This window comes from Hylobates moloch, unplaced genomic scaffold (assembly GCF_009828535.3).
Source record: "Hylobates moloch isolate HMO894 unplaced genomic scaffold, HMol_V3 SCAFFOLD_12, whole genome shotgun sequence".
Taxonomy (NCBI): domain Eukaryota; kingdom Metazoa; phylum Chordata; class Mammalia; order Primates; family Hylobatidae; genus Hylobates; species Hylobates moloch.
Window position 1 is genome coordinate 91,129,820 of NW_026652287.1, and position 19,511 is coordinate 91,149,330.

Below are 19,511 nucleotides of genomic sequence, written 5' to 3' on the forward strand. Positions count from 1 at the left end.
CAAGAAAGAATTCAGGGAGAGTCTGTAAAGTGAAAGCAACTTTATTAAGAAAGTAAAGGAATAAAAGAATGGCTATTCCATAGGCAGAGCAGCCCCGAGGGCTGCTGGTTGCCCATTTTTATGGTTATTTCTTGATTATATGCTAAATAAGGTGTGGATTATTTATGCCTCCCCTTTTTAGACCACTTCCTGACGTTGACATGGCATTTGTAAACTGTCATAGTGCTGGGACATAGCATTGAGTGCTGTCATAGCATTGAGGATGACCAGAGGTTGGTCTTGTCATCATCTTGGTTTTGGCAGGTTTTAGCCAGCTTCTTTACTGCAAGTTGTTTTATCAGCAAGGTCTTTATGACCTGTATCTTGTGCTGACCTCCTATCTCATCTTGTGACTTAGAATGTCTAACTGTCTGGGGATGCAGTCCAGTAGGTCTCAGCCTTATTTTGCCCAGCTCCTATTCAAGATGGAGTTGCTCTGGTCTAGATGCCTCTGACACTAGATCAAGGTGTCAGCAGGGTTGGTTTCTTGAGGCCAAGAAAGGAGCCTCTTACTCTGGCTTCTATGACTCTCTCCTCCTCGTATCTTCACATTGTCTTTTCTCTGTACATGACTGTGTCCTAAACTCTTTTAAAAAGAACACCAATCATATTGGACCAGGGACCACCCTAATGGCCTCATTTTAATTTAGTTGTCTCTTTACATACCCTATCTCCAAATGTAATCATATTCTGAGATGCTGGAGGTTAGTACTTTAACATCAGAACTTCAGAGGAACACATTTCAGCAAATAAAATACACTCTCACACACTTCAAAAGTTCTCAACACTATTTACTACAACTGCAATTATTAATATGTGCAAGTCATTAACTTAATGTCTATTATGTGCCTAAAATCTATAAGTTTCCATAAGGGCAGGAACCATGTCTGTTTGGTTAAAGAGGTAACCTCAATATCCTGCAACTGTGCTCAATGTCTATACATAGTAGGTTGTCTTTGTCTATTATTGCATTAATATCATCTTCTTTATTTTTATTTCCTACATAACTCCAATGTCTGGCACAAAGTGGCTCAGTAAATATTTAATTAAAGAAATATATGTAATAGCCAGCAGCAAAAAGGATGCTCTGGATGCTTTATTTTTCCTTTTTCTTAACCAACTCCTTACTCTCGTTAGCACGACAGCCCACTGAAGTGGCTATATATTTGGCATCAGCAAAGAGAAGTAGGTTTCCCACAGTCAAATGGGTGCATAATAGTAAATTAGCCTCAGCCCAGGTTTAACAGTTGTACGTTGGGTGGCTTGATAATAATAAAGTTGTGTCAGTTTATAGAAGCAGACATCCTATAGAGCCACATTCAGTACTTTCCTTTGTCCCAGGCACTGGGGCCTCTGTCCTGGCCTGCACTGCTCCTCTGCCAGCTGCAGCCCTCTCTTACTATGAGAAGTCGGTGTGGCAAGGGTACAGAACCATCTGTAACCCACAATCCCCACTTTTCTAGACCTCTGGCAGGTACTCAAGACTGTGATGTTTCCTGCCAAAGTGGCCCTCTGCTTGCTGCTGGGGTTTGCAGAATCTCCTTCCCCAGATTCATTCTGCTGAGGCAACCTCAGGCCCAAGAGACATCAGGAGATTCTTCATGGTGTGGGACACAGCCAGATGTGGAGAAAACATAGGGGCAGCACATGCAGGGTTAGGAGCACCCATATGATCTCTTGGCTCTGTCCCCCCAAATATAGGGGTAGACCTGGATGTCTTTGTATATTTTATACTCTGATGTTTCACCTAACACGTTATATTAGAACATATAGGAAAGTTTCCTAAGACACTATCCCAGGAATTCTCATGCCTCTGTAAAGTCATTGTTATTGAACATGTGCAGTGCTTCAATACCAATTCTACCTCCACCATTTATGTGACTTTGGACATGTCACTTAAACTTTCTGAGCTTTAGTTTCCCCAACTGAAAAAAAGGAAGTTAAATCAAATCATATGTTTATGACAAAACTTTGGGTGTGATGTTTCCTGTTGCCCTGGAATTACTTGCCAGGACCCAAGGCTGAGGATGAAAGATGTATTATGAATCCCACATTTAAATGAGACATCAGTGAAATATTCACCAACAATTAAGGCCAGATACCTCCCACAGGACATATGAAGAAACAGCCAAACCCTCTCAGCTACCCCCATCATCACCCAACCTCCTCCCTCAGTCTATTTCAGTAGAGTCCTGGGAAGAGTAATTTAAAAAGCATGAGGAATGCAAGAAATAATATATAGTAATTGAAAAACGCATACACAGCAGAAAAGCAATAGGCAAAACACTGGCAAAAAAAAATATGGAAAATAATAGACCTGGTATTCCTAACGAGCCATAAAGTAAAAGGCAGCAATATGAAATGATTAAATTTAAAACATAATTCTTTTCAGGCTATTGCACCTATGAAGTAAGCCTTCCTTTTTAATCATGCTGGGCACATGCACTAAGAGAAACATGGACCTGTTTTTAACCCTTGATGTTGAGAACTCAGAGAAAAGGTGAAGAGATCATCAACTAACTGGGGAACGCTATGTAAAAAGGACTAAAGAAACAATATTTAGGAAGGAGGAAAACAAAAGAAATAGAAACAACTTTTTTCTCTTCTTCAAGTACCTGAAAGTGTGATTTTTTTCAGAGCTCTGTTGTAGTCTTTTTTCTGAGACAGGGTGTCTTGCTCTGTCATCCACGCTGGAGTGCAGTGGTGCAATCACAGCTTATTGGAGCCTTGACCTCCTGGGCTCAAGTGATTCTTCCACCACAGCCTCCTGAGTAGTTAGGACTACAGGTGCACACCACCATGTCCAGCTAATTTTTGTGCGTGTATTTGTATAGAGATGATGTTTCAACATGTTGCCCAGGCTGCTCTTGAACTCCTGGGCTCAAGCGATCCTCCTGCCTTGGCCTTCTGAAGTGCTGGGATTCCAGGCCTGAGCCACAGCACCCAGCCTGTATAGTTTTTGAAAAAGACAACATTGGAGGAATTGAATTTCTTTAGCAGTAGTAGGATTGACGACAATGATATATAATTATAAACCAGAAATATAAAAGAACCTTTGCCATTATATTCTTTTGGCACTTTCTGTGGGACAATTGTCTATAAGCTAAAGTACAGAGCAAACTGTCTTATTACCAAGATGAATTGGCTGGAAAAATGCTCTCATTATAAGTTGTTTATCCAAATTAGGTAGACAGTTTACTGATCAGAAGATTGAAATACAGCAATTCAACACCTGATGCTAGTGGAAATAGTTCAGCTTTGTGTTCAAATCCTGGCTTTTACCTAGTAGCTGCACAATTTTAGGTGTCACTCAAAATTGCTGGGCCTAGTTCCTTCCCAGAAGAAAGAGAAATCACATTGTCTGTCTAGCAGACAGTGTTGGGAGGGTAAAAAATGACTCCAAATGCAAAGGACCAAGATTGTATCTTGCAGAGTAGAAATGCTCCCTCTTTGCCAGTTATTCCTGCACCAGTAGTTTTGAAATTCTACCCTACAAATAAAATGGGAAGTAGTACTATGCCAATTAGAGAACTTATAATATTAATAAATCTTGACATATTAATATCTTTTATATTAAAAACAAATTTCTAATTCTTATACCTTTAAAAATTGCTGTAATTTTACTTTTTTTTTTTTTTTTTGAGATGGAGTCTCACTCTTTCACCCAGGCTGGAGTGCAGTGGCGCAATCTCGGCTCACTGCAGGCTCTGCCCCCCAGGGTTCACGCCATTCTCCTGCCTCAGCCTCCCAAGTAGCTGGGACTACAGGCGCCCGCCACCTTGCCCGGCTAATTTTTTTTTTTTTTTGTATTTTTAGTAGAGACGGGGTTTCACCATGTTAGCCAGGATGGTCTCGATCTCCTGACCTCGTGATCCGCCCGCCTCGGCCTCCCAAAGTGCTGGGATTACAGGCGTGAGCCACCGTGCCCAGCCAATTATACTTATATATTCAAAAAAAAATGAGGCCTATAAAAGTCCAGTTACTAATTTTTATTTATTTTTATTTATTTATTTATTTTGCACTACAGATAGAACCAGCCATCAAATCTAGCTTTCTCTTATTTGGAAAAAGTAAGTTCTCCTTTTAATTTGATTAATAAGTAATTAAAGAGAAGAAAAATGGCTTTGACACAGATACTCTCTTAAATTGATCAAGTGGTTACTTTTGATTAACTCAGAGGTTAATAACTGAAGGTTTTGCTTCTCTTTGTGGATGTTGCTGGTGTTGCCACACCCAGATCCACTGCACCTGCTATGGCGCCACCCCTCAGTTGCTGAGATGACAGCTGTTCACGTCTCACACCTACCCCATCTCTGGAGAATTTCCTTCTTCAAGCCTGGGGAGTTATGTCCATCCCACCCCAGCCTTCTACAACCCACAGCTAATGACAAGCTGACAGGCAGAAACTGGTGGAGCATTTGCCTCAAGGCAGAACCCACCATGAGGTGCAATTTATGCTCCAGAGCTCTGCTCCCCATGGATTGAGGCTGAACCTCCTCTTCAGCTGAGACCACATTCCTGCTTAGCTCCTTCCCTGCCCTGTCCTATTCTCTTCTCTTTCTTCTCTTGAAGGCTCTCCTTACCTAAAACAGCTCCGCCTGAATTCCTGTCATAGGTTCTGTTCCTAGGAAATCCAACCTAAGATGCTGGAAAAATGAGATGATTCGTGATCAATTTTATTTTTATAAAACATTCTAAGAATGAAAGTTAGGATTCAGTTATAATGTAAAAAGGGAAAACACTTAAAACTCAGAGTTCTAAAACAATTTTAAATTTCATTTCTGTCATTTGAAATCAGACAAATTATAAGAATTTAAAGGGAATCTTAAAATGTTGAAAGCATTCCTATTGCATTTATCACAGATCAATAACAGGATAAAACAGAAATTTGCCACATAAAATAGCCCATTAAGTTTCTCAATGTTATTAATAACACCATTAGGGAAAAATATTTTCCCCACCTCTATACCCACCCATGCTTTTGAGCCTCTTGTTTTTTCTGTTTCCAAAGTTTAGAGAGAACAATGGTGACCTCCAGTGGCCAATAAGGCAATTTTTCGTCAAAACTCCCAAATTAAGTCACAGAGATACCGCGCCCTAATATTCATAGATTTTTTTTTATAGTTTGCACAATGTGTTAACCTCTATTGATATACTGTTAAAGATTTTAGAACTCAAATATCCTCTTTTTAATCACAAGCCTAAAGTAGAGTATCACTCAGAACACCATCCAAAGTTTTTAAAATAAACTGAGATTATTCCAAAGGAGTATGGGGTTTTAAACCCACAAATAATGAGAAAATTAAATGAGAGAAATTAAGGTCTTAACATACTAAATTACATTATTTCTAATTTCTATGGTGTTTTGTTATTGGGTGAAAATACATTTTTAAGTACCATCTTACAAATAAACATGAATAACCCATTGCTAAACACTGACCCAAAATACTATGTCTGATTTGCCTACTTTCATTTAACTGAAGAAATATGCAACTGAAACTAATGGTCTTTATTTTATTTTTTTGTAGAGACAGGAGTCTCACTGTGTTGCCCAAGACGGTCTTGAACTCCTGCGTTGGTCTCTCAAAATGCTGGGATTACAAGTGGGAGCCACCATACCCGGTCATAGTGCTCTTATAAAATGCATCATCATATTTATTTTATAAATTCAGAAACAGAAGTCTGTATAGATAAGTTTTTAAGTTACTAGGGACCTGAAGATGTCTGCAACTGAAAACTCAGGAGAGTTCCGAGGCTAGACGGGTCAGGAGATGAATAAAAACGTTAGCCCCAACTGATCACAATGAGGTTAATCACAATACTAATTAAAGATGCTACAGGTCCTAGGACAATGGTCAGAAGAAGAGCGACTATACTTTCCTGTTTGCCCTTGGAAAATCGAGGGCTGACTTTTCTACGTGCTCAGTTGTGCTCAGATAACCTAAATTGATAGAGAGAAAGCTAGCAGAGGATAAGATAAACTAGTTAACTGTAAATAAGATTTTGCTGTTGGAGAATCTTCTTGTTGCTCTGGTTTTAGATAGCAGAGGAAGCCAAAAAATATCTGCTTTAAGTTACCAGGAGTTGAAGTTCATCCCTGCCGAAGTTAACGGGTTGCTTCTTTTTTCTGGTGTATTCCTACTTTACTGGTGAAGAGAAAATAAATTAATTAATACCTTATTGTTAAAAGGACTGTAGTGGGAGAAACTCTTTTATAAACTATGTGATTTTGTATGATTTTCTGATAGAAAATATTTGATCAGTTAATTGTCTTTAGACTCTGGATTTCCACTGGCCAAATATTGTTTATCTTCTTGGAGTGCTTTGGCCGGCTTTCTTTCCTTAGGAAATGAGTTGGAAAACATCAGTGATACTTCAAAGCCATAGCTTGAGGTTATCATCTGATTTATGAAATGACTATTTCCATCATTTGTCAGAACACAGAGTCCTTCCTGTGGAATTGGAATCCTAGTATGTAAATAAAATGGGGGAACTGCTGATTATCACATCATTGTAGGAAACAACTGAACAAAAAGGTCCATACCAAAATGACAAGAGTTGGATTTTTTGGGGGTGGCAGGGGGGAGTCCCCCTCTGTCACCCAGGCTGGAGTGCAGTGGCATGATCTCTGCTCACTGCAACCTCCGCCTCCCAGGTTCAAGTGATTCTCCTGCCTCAGCCTCCCCGAGTAACTGGGACCACAGGAGCGTACCACCACGCCCACATAATTTTTTTTTTTTTTTTTTTTTTTTTTTTTAAATTTTTAGTAGAGACGAGTTTTCACCATGTTGGCCAGGCTGGTCTCAAACTCTTGACCTCGGGTCAAGAGCCTCGGCCTCCCAAAGTGCTGTGATTACAGGCGTGAACCACTGCGCCCAGCCCAAAACGACAAGAGCCTTAATATCTTTGTAGGGTACGGGAGATAATTTGACGAATTTAACATTTTGGAGATTGGGAAACACAACCTGTTTTTCTTAATTTATGTTCAGGGATATACTTTACCAAATGAGGTCATTAACTGTCTCTCTAGCATGTCCATAGTTTTTCCCCATTTCTTAATTTTCCTTTCCCTCAACAACAGGAAGTCAGGAAAAGTGGATCTCATTCTCATGTGTCTCTGTCTTATTTGAGCTTTGGAAAGTTACAGAACCTCTGTAGTCTTTAGATTTCCCGCCCCTTAAATGAAAATCATAGGTCAGGAAATCTAAACATTAAAAAATAAAATAAAATAAAATTCTGACGCTGCCCTGAGAGATTCTGATGCAGGCAATATTTGTGAGCTTGGGAAATGAAGATATATATTTCTAGATAGCTGTCTAGGTGGTTTCCATTATGAGCCAGTCTTTGGCACTGTTGGGTAATATTAGATGATCTCTGAGGACTTTTACAGACTTATGAATATAAAGTCTATTCTTCAATAATAGTAAATTTTGATGCAAAATGGTTTTCTTACCCCAAGAATGTCAATTGTTCAAATGGTAACTTCCAAGTCATTATGCATATTCTTGGTAATATCAAATGTCCATTCATCTCAATGGGAAAGGAGGGAGGAAAGAATAGAAAAAAAATCAAATCAGTTAAACCTGGGTTTGGGGGACTGGCCAGACATTAGACAGAATGAATTTTTTATTTTTCTTTAGTTGTGATGTTACGTAAATATTTAAGTGGGGGGGTCTCATCAGAATATAAATGGTATACTTAACTGAGAGTAACAAAGGAAAGTTTTACAAAAAGACTATTCTGTTCAAATATGGACAGGGTGAAAGGAAACCAGAAAGTGAAGTTGCAGTCCCCTGGGGCTAGCATCAAGGAGGAGCTATTAATTACCCTCCTGAGCCTAAGGGAAAAGAGGAAGGAACCACTACAAGGATAAAGAGATTTAAGGCTGCTCAGTGAGAGCTGTTTTGGTCGTGTGACAAAGCCAACCTGAAGTAATCTGACAGGAGAAAAGTGGAAGGACTGCATCCCTGGCCTCAATTTTCTCTTTTCCAATGTGCTTTTGATACCTAGTGCCTCCCATTGACTGATTCTAAATCTAAGAGGAAAGGCAAGGGCTGTGCAATGACTATGTAAAGACAATCCCCTGAGGGCACAGAGGAAGAAGTGGAGGGACACAGAGGGATAGGTGGTAGTTAAGCTGCAAAAAGACAGCTTCTTCCCCAGTGGTTTCAAACCTGCACAATGTGAACATTCTTCTGTAATGTTGTTTCTTGACTTATTCACAAGAATGCTTCCTATTTAGCTCCATAACCCAGCTCAGATGACATCTGATCTATGAAGTTGTCCTCGCCCTTTGCCCACAAACCCATCTGTGTATGACCTCAAAATCAACTTTTAAAATTGCTCTTTTCATATCATGTTATGGGCCCGCATCTAAATTATTATTGAATTGCCCATATTTTCAATAATCCAGGACAAAATGTCCTTGAGGATTTGGTTGAGTCAAATTAAGGGGTCTGTTAGAATAGACTGTTAATACATTTGTTTTTTGTTTTGTTTTGAGATGCAGTCTTGCTCTGTCACCTAGGCTGGCACGATCTCGGCTCACTGCAACCTCCGCCTCCTGGGTTCAAGCCATTCTCCTGCCTCAGCCTCCCAAATAGCTGAGATAACAGGAGGACACCACCACATCTGGCTAATTTTTGTATTTTTAGTAGAGACGGGTTTTTGCCATGTTGGCCAGGCTGGTCTCGAACTCCTGACTCAGGTGATCTGTCAACCTTGGCCTCCCAAAGTGCTGGGATTACAGGTGTGAGCCACCATGCCTGGCCTCTCTCTTCATTTCTAACTCACCATTTTCGACCCACCTTTTTCCCAATCTCCATGAAACTTAATGTCCATGTCACTAAGTTACCTGAAATATGACAATTCTATGTAAATGAAGGATTGCTTTCTTTTCATATACCACATTTTTAGTCATGTTTTCCTGTAGGATCAATTACTGTTTTATGGGTAAATTCACATCTGCTGAATTTGGAAAGCCTCTACTAAATAACATTGGCAAACCACTTCTTGGAAATAATTACTTTTGATAGACATACTTGTTTTTGTGACTTGACCATTTATTTCAGATACTTTTGAATGATTTTATTTGTAAATTATGGTTAAATGATATCTTGTATGTAAAGACATTAATACCTGATTTATTAAAAAAACTATCAACAAAAAAGCAACAACTATTATGTTTGGTAGTGCTAACAATAGCTTACACTTGTAAAACTGTAGTATTTTACGGCAATTTAATAGATACTATCTCATTTACTCCCATGAAGTAGATATTATCAGGACTTTCACATTATTGAAAAGATTGAAACTGATTACCTGAGTTTCTCAAACAAGATTACATAAGAGAAAAGCAACAGATTCCACTTTCAAATTCAAAAGTTGGAAAGCTGAATTTGAAAGTGGAATCTGTTGCTTTCGTCTTATGTGATATTGTTTTTGATTTCCAAGTCCGCTGACATTTCACTATATTGTTTCTCTACAGAGCAAATGGCTTGTGTACTTCTGTGCCATTGTGCACATGTTTTGTCCTAATATTATATTTTTTCTCACCCCTTTGAATTCATGATGCCCTAAATATGGAACCAAATTCTTCTCAGCCTCTAGAACTTAGAGGGTCCCCTGTAGGGGGTGCATGTATTGTCATGAGAAACAACCAGGTTATCTTCTTATATGGACCATTGTTCTAACTATAAGACTCTTGAATTTTCTTGGCAGTTACTGCCTCTCTGGGTCGAAGTCTTTTAATTCATTACAAGGAATTGAATTTCTTCTGAATTTGGAGATCTCACTTGTTGTTGCCATCTGTTATGGCCTAAACTGTGTCCTCCTCACCCTACCAAATTCATATGTTGAAGCTGTAACCCCCAGTGCCTCAAAATGTGATTGTATTTGGAGACATGGCTTTAAAGAGGTCATTAAATTAAAACGAGGCCATTAGGTTGGACTGTCTTAATCTGTTTTGACTGCTGCAACAAAAATGTTATAAACTGGGTGGCTTATAAACAACAGGAATTTGTGTTTCACAATTCTGGAGACTAGGAGGTCCAACATCAAATTGCTGGTAGATTCTATGTCTGGTGACAGCTGCTTCCTGATTCATGAACAGATACCTTTTCACTGTGTCCCCACATGGTGGAAGGGAGTTGTGTTTTTTTGTTTTTTTTTTTGAGATGGAATTTCGCTTTTGTCACCCAGGCTGGAGTGTAGTGGCGTGACCTCGGCTCACTGCAACCTCTGCCTCCCGGATTCAAGTGGGTCTCCTGCCTCAGCCTCCCGAGTAGCTGGGATTACAGGCGCCTGCCACCACGCCCATCTAATTTTTGTATTTTTAGTAGAGATGGGGTTTCATCATGTAGGCCAGGCTGGTCTCGAACTCCTGACCTCAAGTGATCCGCCCACCTCGGCATCTCAAAGTGCTGGGATTACAGGAGGGAGCCACCCCGCCTGGCTGGAAGGAAACCTTTTTTCAGAGCAGTAATCACATCCAACAGAGCTTGCCCATTATCATACCAACGGGTTAGGATTTCAACATACAAATTTTGGAGTACATACACATTCAGTTGACTGCAAACTCCTCTCAGATGTTCAAAAGGTGATGCTGCTTTGCTCTTTTGAGTCATAGAAACATAAACTTGTGAGAGGAAAATAAATCTTGGGACCCCCAAATCACTAAGCCAAAGGGAAAAATCAAGCTGGGAACTGCTTAGGGCAAATTTGCCTCCCGTTCTATTACTAAAAACGAAAGCTACTAAGTTAGAAAAGCTACTTACCTCCCTCTCAAGGAATTTCCTTGTGGACGAAAGACAGACAGAACTTAAAGTCATCCCTCTGCTCACTGAGATAATGTATATCTAATGCCTCCTTTGGAAAGGCTAATCAGAAACTCAAAAGAATGCAACCATTTTTCTCTTACCTTCCTATGACCTGGAAGCCCCTCCCCACTTTGAATTGCCCCTCCTTTCTGGATGGAACAAATGTATATCTTACATATATTGATTGATGTCTCATGTATCCATAAAATAAATAAAACCAAGCTGTTCCCCAACCATGTTGGGCACATGTTGTCAGGATCTCCTGAGGTTGTGTCACAGGTGCACGTCCTTAACTTTGGCAAAATAAACTACCTAAATTGACTGAGACTTGTCTCAGCTATTTAGGGTTCACAAAGTGTTGGCGATCTAGTCAGAAAAATGGGGCTCTCTACCTGATCGTCTTGCCATTTTATGAAAGCCAAAGAAAGATATTTCAAAGAGAAGGGCTGGGGAGTCTGTGAGTCACTACTACTCTTTGTTTCTCAGTGATCCGAGAGTACTAATATTTACGTAGCTAAAGCTGAGTCAGTGATGTGCAGCCCACTGGGTCCCTGCATGGTGCCCCCTGCCATAATGGGTTGACAGGACCATGAGGTAGAGCTTAGGAGGGAGGCTTGGGGGCTGCAGGGCATATTAAAACTTCAGTAAAATCACTCTTGTAAAGCGACTGAGCCCGAAGGTAGTATAGCTTTTTCTGTTCCTCTTGCAATATGTCAATCAGACTGCCTCACCTGCAAAAGTACCTTTCAATTTTATTTCTTCCATCTCCTAAGCTCTGATTTGCGATTTCAAGTTTTACCAGAAGAGGAATCATGGGTCTTGGAGGCTCCCCTGTTTTATGTTTATTTTCTGACTCACTTTTGTGTTCATTAGGTAATGATCAGTTTTCCTAATGCCTCATTTCACATTTCTTTTTTTCAGCTATACATCCTACAACATATCCCTGAGGCAAAATAACCCTAGCCAAAATTCCTGTAAAATGGTTTTGTATATATATCAAATCAGTATAAACAACATTATGATTTTAGACACTTAGCCCTTTCTAAATGAGTACTGACACTCCTGTTTATGTACCTTAAATGAGCTTTGGTACAACAAAATCCTTTTAAGCACACTCTTATTCTAAAAATTTTTCTCTGAATGTAAAGAATTCCCATTTTGATTCATTCATGTGAATAAAATGGGAATAACAACACAATTATTTGTTAAATATCTATCATGTTCCTGGTACTGTTTTAAATGCTGGGCGCACAGCAGTTGGAAAGATAAAATACTTGCCCTTGAAGAGTTTACAATTTGTTGGTAGTGAGATGAGAAAAGCCAATAGAAGTACATAGACTGTTTATCTAAAGCAGTCGCTCTCAGTGTGGTCCCAGTACCAATGAGAGCTGTATCACCCTGACCCTGCATTATGAGGAGCTTGTAAAAAATGAAAATTACTGAGCTCACCCCAAAACTTTTGTACCAGAAACTCTGGGTTGGGACTCAGCAGCCTTTGTTTTTAACAAGCCCTCTTGTTGCTTTTGATGCATGCTCAAGTTTGATTGGTTTTGTTTGTTTGTTTTTGTTTGTTTTGAGACACGGTCTTGCTCTGTCACCCAGGCTGTAGTGAAATGGTGTGATCTCCACTCACTACAACTTCTGCCTCCCAGGCTCAAGCGATCCTCCTATCTCAGCCTCGTAAGTAGCTGGAATTACAGGTGTGTGCCACTGTGCTCAGCTAATTTTTGTATTTTTTGTAGAGATGGGGTTTTGCCATGTCTCCCAGGCTGGTCTTGAACTCCTGGGCTCAGATGACTTGCCCACCTCAGCCTCCCAAAGTGCTGGGATTACAGGAGTGAGCCACCATGTCCAGCCTTCACAATTAAGTTTGAAAACCACTGAACTACAATATAAGACTTAAGTGTTGGCTTAGTACAGGGAGACTTGTTTAAACAGGGCTAAGAGAGTCTTGTGGGTTCGGGGAAAACTTCTCAAAGAAGTTATTTCTAAGAGGAGGATTGCAGGATTGGTAGAAATTGGCTGGGCAAAGGGAAGGCGGGGTGGGCAGAAATGAGAGGATATGCTGTATCAGGCTAGAGGTGCAAAATGGCAGAGCTTATTCAGAATTCAGGAAGGGTTCAGGGAGGCTGGAACTGCCATTGGTGGAGAGTAAGGAACAGTTAACAACTCTTATCAAAGAACAGGCAAAGCCTGCCATCTATCACATCTGCAGGTAACAGAACAGTAAAAGTAACAGCTGCTGTCAGCAGTGACCAGTAGGTTTTTTCCATCAGGAAGGTCTGCAAGTCAGAATAAAGTGAGTGGGGAAAAGAGGCACAGTTGTGCATGTGAAGTTAGAGGGCCTTTGGAGGTCTATGCGTGCAGGGAGGCAGGGAGTGAGCAGGAGGGACAACCCAGATAATACTAGGATTCTCCTCAAGAGGATGATGTCTTAGTCTTATTGGGCTGCTACAACAAAATACCATAAACTGGGTGGGTTATAAACATCAGAAATGTATTTCTTACAGTACTGGAGTCTGGGAAGCCCAAAATCAAGGCACTGGCAGATTTGGTATCTGATGAAGGCTGTTTCCTGCTTCATGAACAGTTAGTTTTTTCACTGTGTCCTCACCTGGTAGAAGGATAAGGGATGTCTTTAGGGCTTCTATTATAAGGGCAGTAATCCCATTCACTGGAGATTTGATCTCACCTCCCAAAGGACCCAGCTACAAATACACTCACCCTGGGGATTCGTTTTCAGCAACAAAAAAATTTTGATGACATACAAACATTCAGAGCATAGCACTAGGCCCTCATCCAATCTGACTGGTGTCCTTATGGAAGAGGAGATTAGAACATACTGGGGACACCAGAATATGAGCACACAGAGGAAAGACCACGTGAAGACACAGGAAGACAGCAACCATCTGCAAGCTGAAGAGAGAAGTCCCAAAGAAACCAAACCTGCTGACACCTTGATCTTGGACTTCTAGCTTCCAGAATTGCGAGAAGATAAATTTCTGTTGTTTGAGTCATCTCATCTATGGTACTTGATTATGGCAGCCATAGCAAAGTAAGACACCATCCTCTTGAGGATGGATTGCATTAGCCTTATGCAATTAGTATGAATGTACTGGAAGATGATGGCATCACTCGAACTGAAATCCAATTTGTGAACATACCCTCTGACTCCTGATGCTTCTGGGAAATATTATTAAGTGAAGAAAGATAAAATGCTAAGAGGGGAGTTCTAAAATTGTTTGGATTTGTGGCATTAGATTTCTCTTCCGGATCCCGTATTCCTATGTCTGTCCTACAAATTCCAACACAGGGTGAAATGTTGGAGATCAACATGAATATCTTGCATTTCTCAGCCTTTAGCATAGGGAATGCCTACACATTGTATATCTTCTGTCAGAAAATGTTTCTATATCCAGTTTCCCATGTTGTCTCCTTGCCTTTTGATATTAATGACTACATTTTTAGCAAAGTTTGCAGAAAGTAGGGGATGATTTTTATGGAGATTTAGTCCCAGAGGTTAATGGGGTTGTGCATTGTGTGAAGAGTAATGCCTTTCAATGGTGACAAAGTAATGCTCAACAGCTTTCAAGCCACTGCATCCATCATGAATGTGGGCTGTGGTTTGTTACTGACATGAAGTGTAATATAGGGTCCTCCAGAAAGCATCATGATTCTGTTTCCCACGGTAACCCCAGCAGCGCATGTCAGCCAACATCTGGGCTTCACAGCTGTGAGGTTTACAAGAAGCCTGTGCCCATGCCTCTTTTCGAAGGTAATTTGCTGAGCAGCACATATGCTCATTTGACAGACACACTGTGGCACCACAGGCACCAACCACAGGGTGATGGGTCCTATAAAATACCCAATCAGCTATTTTATATTTTAATCAAAGGAAGTATAATGTTGGCATTGCAGTAAGTAAAGGATAGTACAAAGCTAGACCCTGACATGGACATTAGTACTTAAACCCAAATTGGAAAACCAGCTGATTAACAAAGGACTTTTTTGAAACAAACCAAGTCATTATGCACCAAGACAAACTACAGTTGTCATTCGACTTTTAAAGACTCTGCAGAAGGCCGGAGGTGTTCCAATAGCCCCTTATCCTCCTCCCACCAAAAAAAGGGTAAGGGATTTTCACAGCATTTTTTCTAATAGTCCTGTGTTTAAAATGGATGTTTAAAAGCATTCTTTTGTCATTCTGTCAGTCGTAACCAACAAATCATTCTCACTGAGAAATTACAGAGGCTTTCAAGATGCATGAAAGAGAAAAGAGTTGCCACTGGAAGGAGGGGGCAGCTGTAAATAAGACCCCTTAGGCATGCAGCTGTAATGAGGACTATTCACAGTGCCACTTCATGCCTTTGCTTTCTGCTCACTTATTCTGGACATATTGCTTAAGAGCTCTGTAATCTTTGGGGTTTGAAAAATTTACAGTTATGTGACCAACACCCAGCCCCACCTCCTTCTGGATTGTTCTACATCTAACTATACTACAGATTTTCATATGATGAATGATCTTGGATGCCAATGAAAAGGAATAGTTCACTCGGATCTATAGATTCCCTCGCTTTGCTAAAATAATATGCTTCTACATCAAGTTTCAAAATGGTTTGCATTTTTTTGCCCTACCTATGTTTTCCCTCAGCTTCTTTACATATTTTTCCTTAGTGTAAAATCTATAATAATAGATTCTGATGTTTTATTAAAAATATAAGGGATATTTGGATTCTGTTACTTTATTCTGAAGTCTATTATTACACTTTCCAGTATTTCCTTTTGAAAACATAATTAAGTTTATTCTTATAATATAATGTAAATACAATTATTTTCTCATTTGGGGAATATATTTTAGAGTAGCTATTAGCAGTATACAATATTACTTTTATTTGTTTATAAAAGCCAGAGGAATTAAGACAGTACAAATTCCATGTTCCATTTTTAATCTTCATAGTTCTTTGTAGGATTAGCTACATTTTCCTTTCTTATTTATTTCATAATTTGAAAAACCATAATGACATCGACTTGATCTTGAATTGCAATAAAATTTTCATTTTTGTCATAGCATTTACCTCATTTTAGATAAAATTTGACTTAGATGGTTTGGTTTTAAATTGTTGCTGTTGTTTTCATTTGTAAGCTTCATGGCAGCCTGTACACTAAAAATTACGAATTATCACTTGTCCTTGCACAAAGTTACCCTCTAATTTAAATATTTTCCCTCAGACTTCCTCTTATTCCAACTTGGGATATCTTCATGTCATTAAAGATTTTGATTTCTTAAAAGGTCCTCAAAATTTTGTAGAAAAGTACTTTACTCATTACTAACCTAGTATTTACACATATGATTCTAATTTTCTTCCCATGTTTTAAGGCTTTTATAGTAATATTACATAAATGGTCTGCCTAACAGCCAACCATTTCCAAGATAAAAACAGGCTAAGAGACAAATGACAGGCAATTATTAAGCCTGTTAAGGAGAAACTGTTAAGCCTAGAAGAATATTGATACAAACTGACTTTCTGCACAGTGGACTCAACAAAGCTAACATAATTCACACCAGATATTCTCTATGGGACTATAAATTCATCAGATTGAAAAGATGGCAACCCAGGAACACAATAAATTGTTCTATGGCATAGTAAGGCACCCTCCACATTCTTATTTTCAATGGCACAATAAGACACATACACATATACCTGACAAAGAATGAGTAATTTTGGAAAAAGCTGCCATGTTTTCAGTTTAATCTAAAGAGAGAGAGAGAGAGGAGGATCCTATATTCACTCCTAACTGCAAGTTTGGAAAAGGCATGAGGGATTTGGGAGTGAGGCAAAGAGGCCACATGGAAGGGAGAATTGAAACACAACTCAAAAGCCTGGCATCTATGAGGTGAGAAGAGAGCAGGAGATGCCAGAAGTACCCATTACTGACTTGACTTACTTCACAGAACACAGGAAACTGTTGCTTCTAAGAAAGTATCTATTTCATCATAAGAGAATTACAGCTCTTTTGTACATATGAATTTAGCCTGTTTGAATTTTGCCTGGTGTTTTGGCTTTGCAAATTTTTAGTTATGAGTGCTAAAGTATTATTCCAACCATTTCACTCTTCCCCAGTGAATGTTAGAACAATCATCTTTCGATTAATAAACATGCAGTTTTTTACAACTACTATCACAAGTAACAGCTTAGTGTGTAGAAAGAATCAATGGTAAATTTTGGTGTTTCCAGTTGCTCAATATCTCATTTATCCTTTAGGTATCTGGCAAGCTGTCTTTCCCTTTTCTGGTCACCACTCCTCTGGGGATGTAGCCAAGTACAGATTTGCACATTTCTCCTCCTACAAGTGTCTCAGCTCCCACAGAAAACAAAATCGACATCAAGCATGTTTAAGATGATCTACATGTGAGGTAGAAAGGTTAACACACAGGAGGAGTAACAGACTCATTTATTTATTTATTTTTACCTTCAAGGAGTTTAAATACAAACACAGAGAGAAAAACTGAAAAAAGCATGATTCTAGAATTTATATTATTGTTATATATATATATATTTTTAAGTAGATAAGTATAAAACTAAGGAATTGCTCAGATGACCAAGTCTGGAGCAAAAACATCTGACACAGGAAAGTGAGAAAATAAAATGAGGGCCTTGAGTAGAAAAATTTCAATGGGTTAATTTCTGCTGGCGTTCAACATGTTATGCCATAGCAAACAAATAAGAACCACGCTGGGTCTCAATTTATCAGATTCCTTTAATTTACTAAGACTGCATATTAAACTAAATTGTTAGCAGCTGGTTGTCTACCTCAACCTAACTCAACTCCTGGGAGCAATTACAGAGCTTCTCAAAATCTGTCCCTGTGTGCACCAAATTGATGTTGGAAAGAAAAAGATACCTCTTTCCAAAGTACTTTATTTCAGCCTTTCAAATTCACCTTCTGAAACCTAGGAGACATTCCTTCTAAACACTGTATACGGTATTGCTTAAGACAAGGAAAGTTTTCCCCCAAAACCCTTTGTGCTCCCTTCACTCTGGTAGAATTTTTCGTAAGTTCTTTGGCCTATGCCCACCATATACTAGGCCACCATTGCTCACAGAAGGCCACAGCAAACCCCTTCTGCAAGCCCACAACGGAATCGTAAATCTTTACAACTTATTGAAGTCTTCCAGATTTTTCAATATGCCCATGATCCAGACTTTTTGCTTGCATGTTTAAATGGTTGCCTGATGGCTTGCAACAAGAAGTAGAAAGGCATTTTTCTTAAAATAAGCAAACAACCATGGCAAATGTCATATTCCCAAGCTTGAATAATAAATATTGGTAAAATCTACAACCTGAAACATGTTTTAAGAATCAGACATAGATTTGGGTTTTTTCTTTCTTTTTCAGGAAGGGGTCTCCCTTCCTGCCAATAAAAATTGCTTTGTGTTGTAAAACTTGAGTTCAGCTTGTCTCCTCCTTATATAAGCCCAGTTGAACAGCCTGCTGAGGGAAAATCAAAGTTTAAGAGCTTGGCTTTTCCCGTTTGGCAAATTTCATTTCCTGATAATATCAGATAATTAACAAATTGTGTGTTTTAATGCCCTGTCTCTTGACGCGCATTTGGGAAAAATACTTCTTGTGCCCTCTGAGTAATGGCTTAAATGGAAGAACATGCTCAAAAGAATGCTTTTTCTCAATGCATAAAACACACTCAGTATTTATTTTAATTGCTACACATCATGTGTATACTCGTTCGTGTAATTATATACATATTTAAAGGGCAAGAGGAAAATATTATTTTAAGACATTATGAGCAAGGCATTGAAAATTTCTAACTCAAGATGAAAATTCATAAAAATTCTTTGGCAAAAACACCTTAGTATTCTCAATACGGTAACTGACTTTTTTTGGGGGGGTGGGTTATGAAATAACTAGATACTACCGTGCATTGCTTTTGGATAAAAAGGGAATGCTGTTTCTTAGCCTTTCTGCCTCTTTACTAAATGGATAATTCAGGACTGGGAAATGCAGCTCTAAGTTTGTTGTTTACGAAAAACACATGCTAATGTAACAGCGTATGAGGAATTAAAGGGAAAATATCAAACGCGCCGTGACATCCAAAATGCATTTAGCTGTTGGCTTTTACTACAGGGCCTTTCATTCTCCAGCCGACCCCCTCCAAGACCAAGTGTTTTTGCGTGTTGGGCTAAAAATAGCCAGCCAAGCCTAACAACTAGCTTCTGATTGGCTCAGAGCAAAGGCCACTCAGCCAATAAGAGCTTCTGGGAACAAAAGCAATTCTTTTGTGTGTGAGATACTCAACCCACGTCAAAACAGCTTCAGGCTGTAGAAATGATTTTGGTTGAGATTTAACAAGGTAATAATGCATTTCAGCCCTCTGAAAGGTTTGAAGCGGAACAAAGGGAGTAGTGAAATCTACAAAACAAACGGAGCGCTCAAGGCTTTCATGGGATGAATCATCCGGGTGCCTGGGCTACAAACAGTTGCAAGCTCAGAAAAGAAAAAGCGCTAGGATTTTCTGTCTTCCTAAGATTTTAACTTATTTTTCAAGCGAAAAACAAAACAAAACAAAAACAAAAAACTAACCAAAAGCCATCAAAGGCGTTGTATCTTGACTATGCCCAAATTTGTTATTATGCTTAT

General features: G+C 39.2%; 1 long non-coding RNA gene across 1 annotated transcript in view; it reads left to right on the top strand.

Moving 5' to 3' along the window:
• LOC131380729 (uncharacterized) overlaps positions 1-6,228 on the top strand; it is a 41,799-nt gene extending 35,571 nt beyond the window's left edge. The window contains exon 4 of the long non-coding RNA XR_009208853.1: positions 5,568-6,228. This is a non-coding gene — a long non-coding RNA (uncharacterized LOC131380729). The remainder of the gene's footprint in view (positions 1-5,567) is intronic.
• Positions 6,229-19,511: the final 13,283 nt, after the last annotated feature.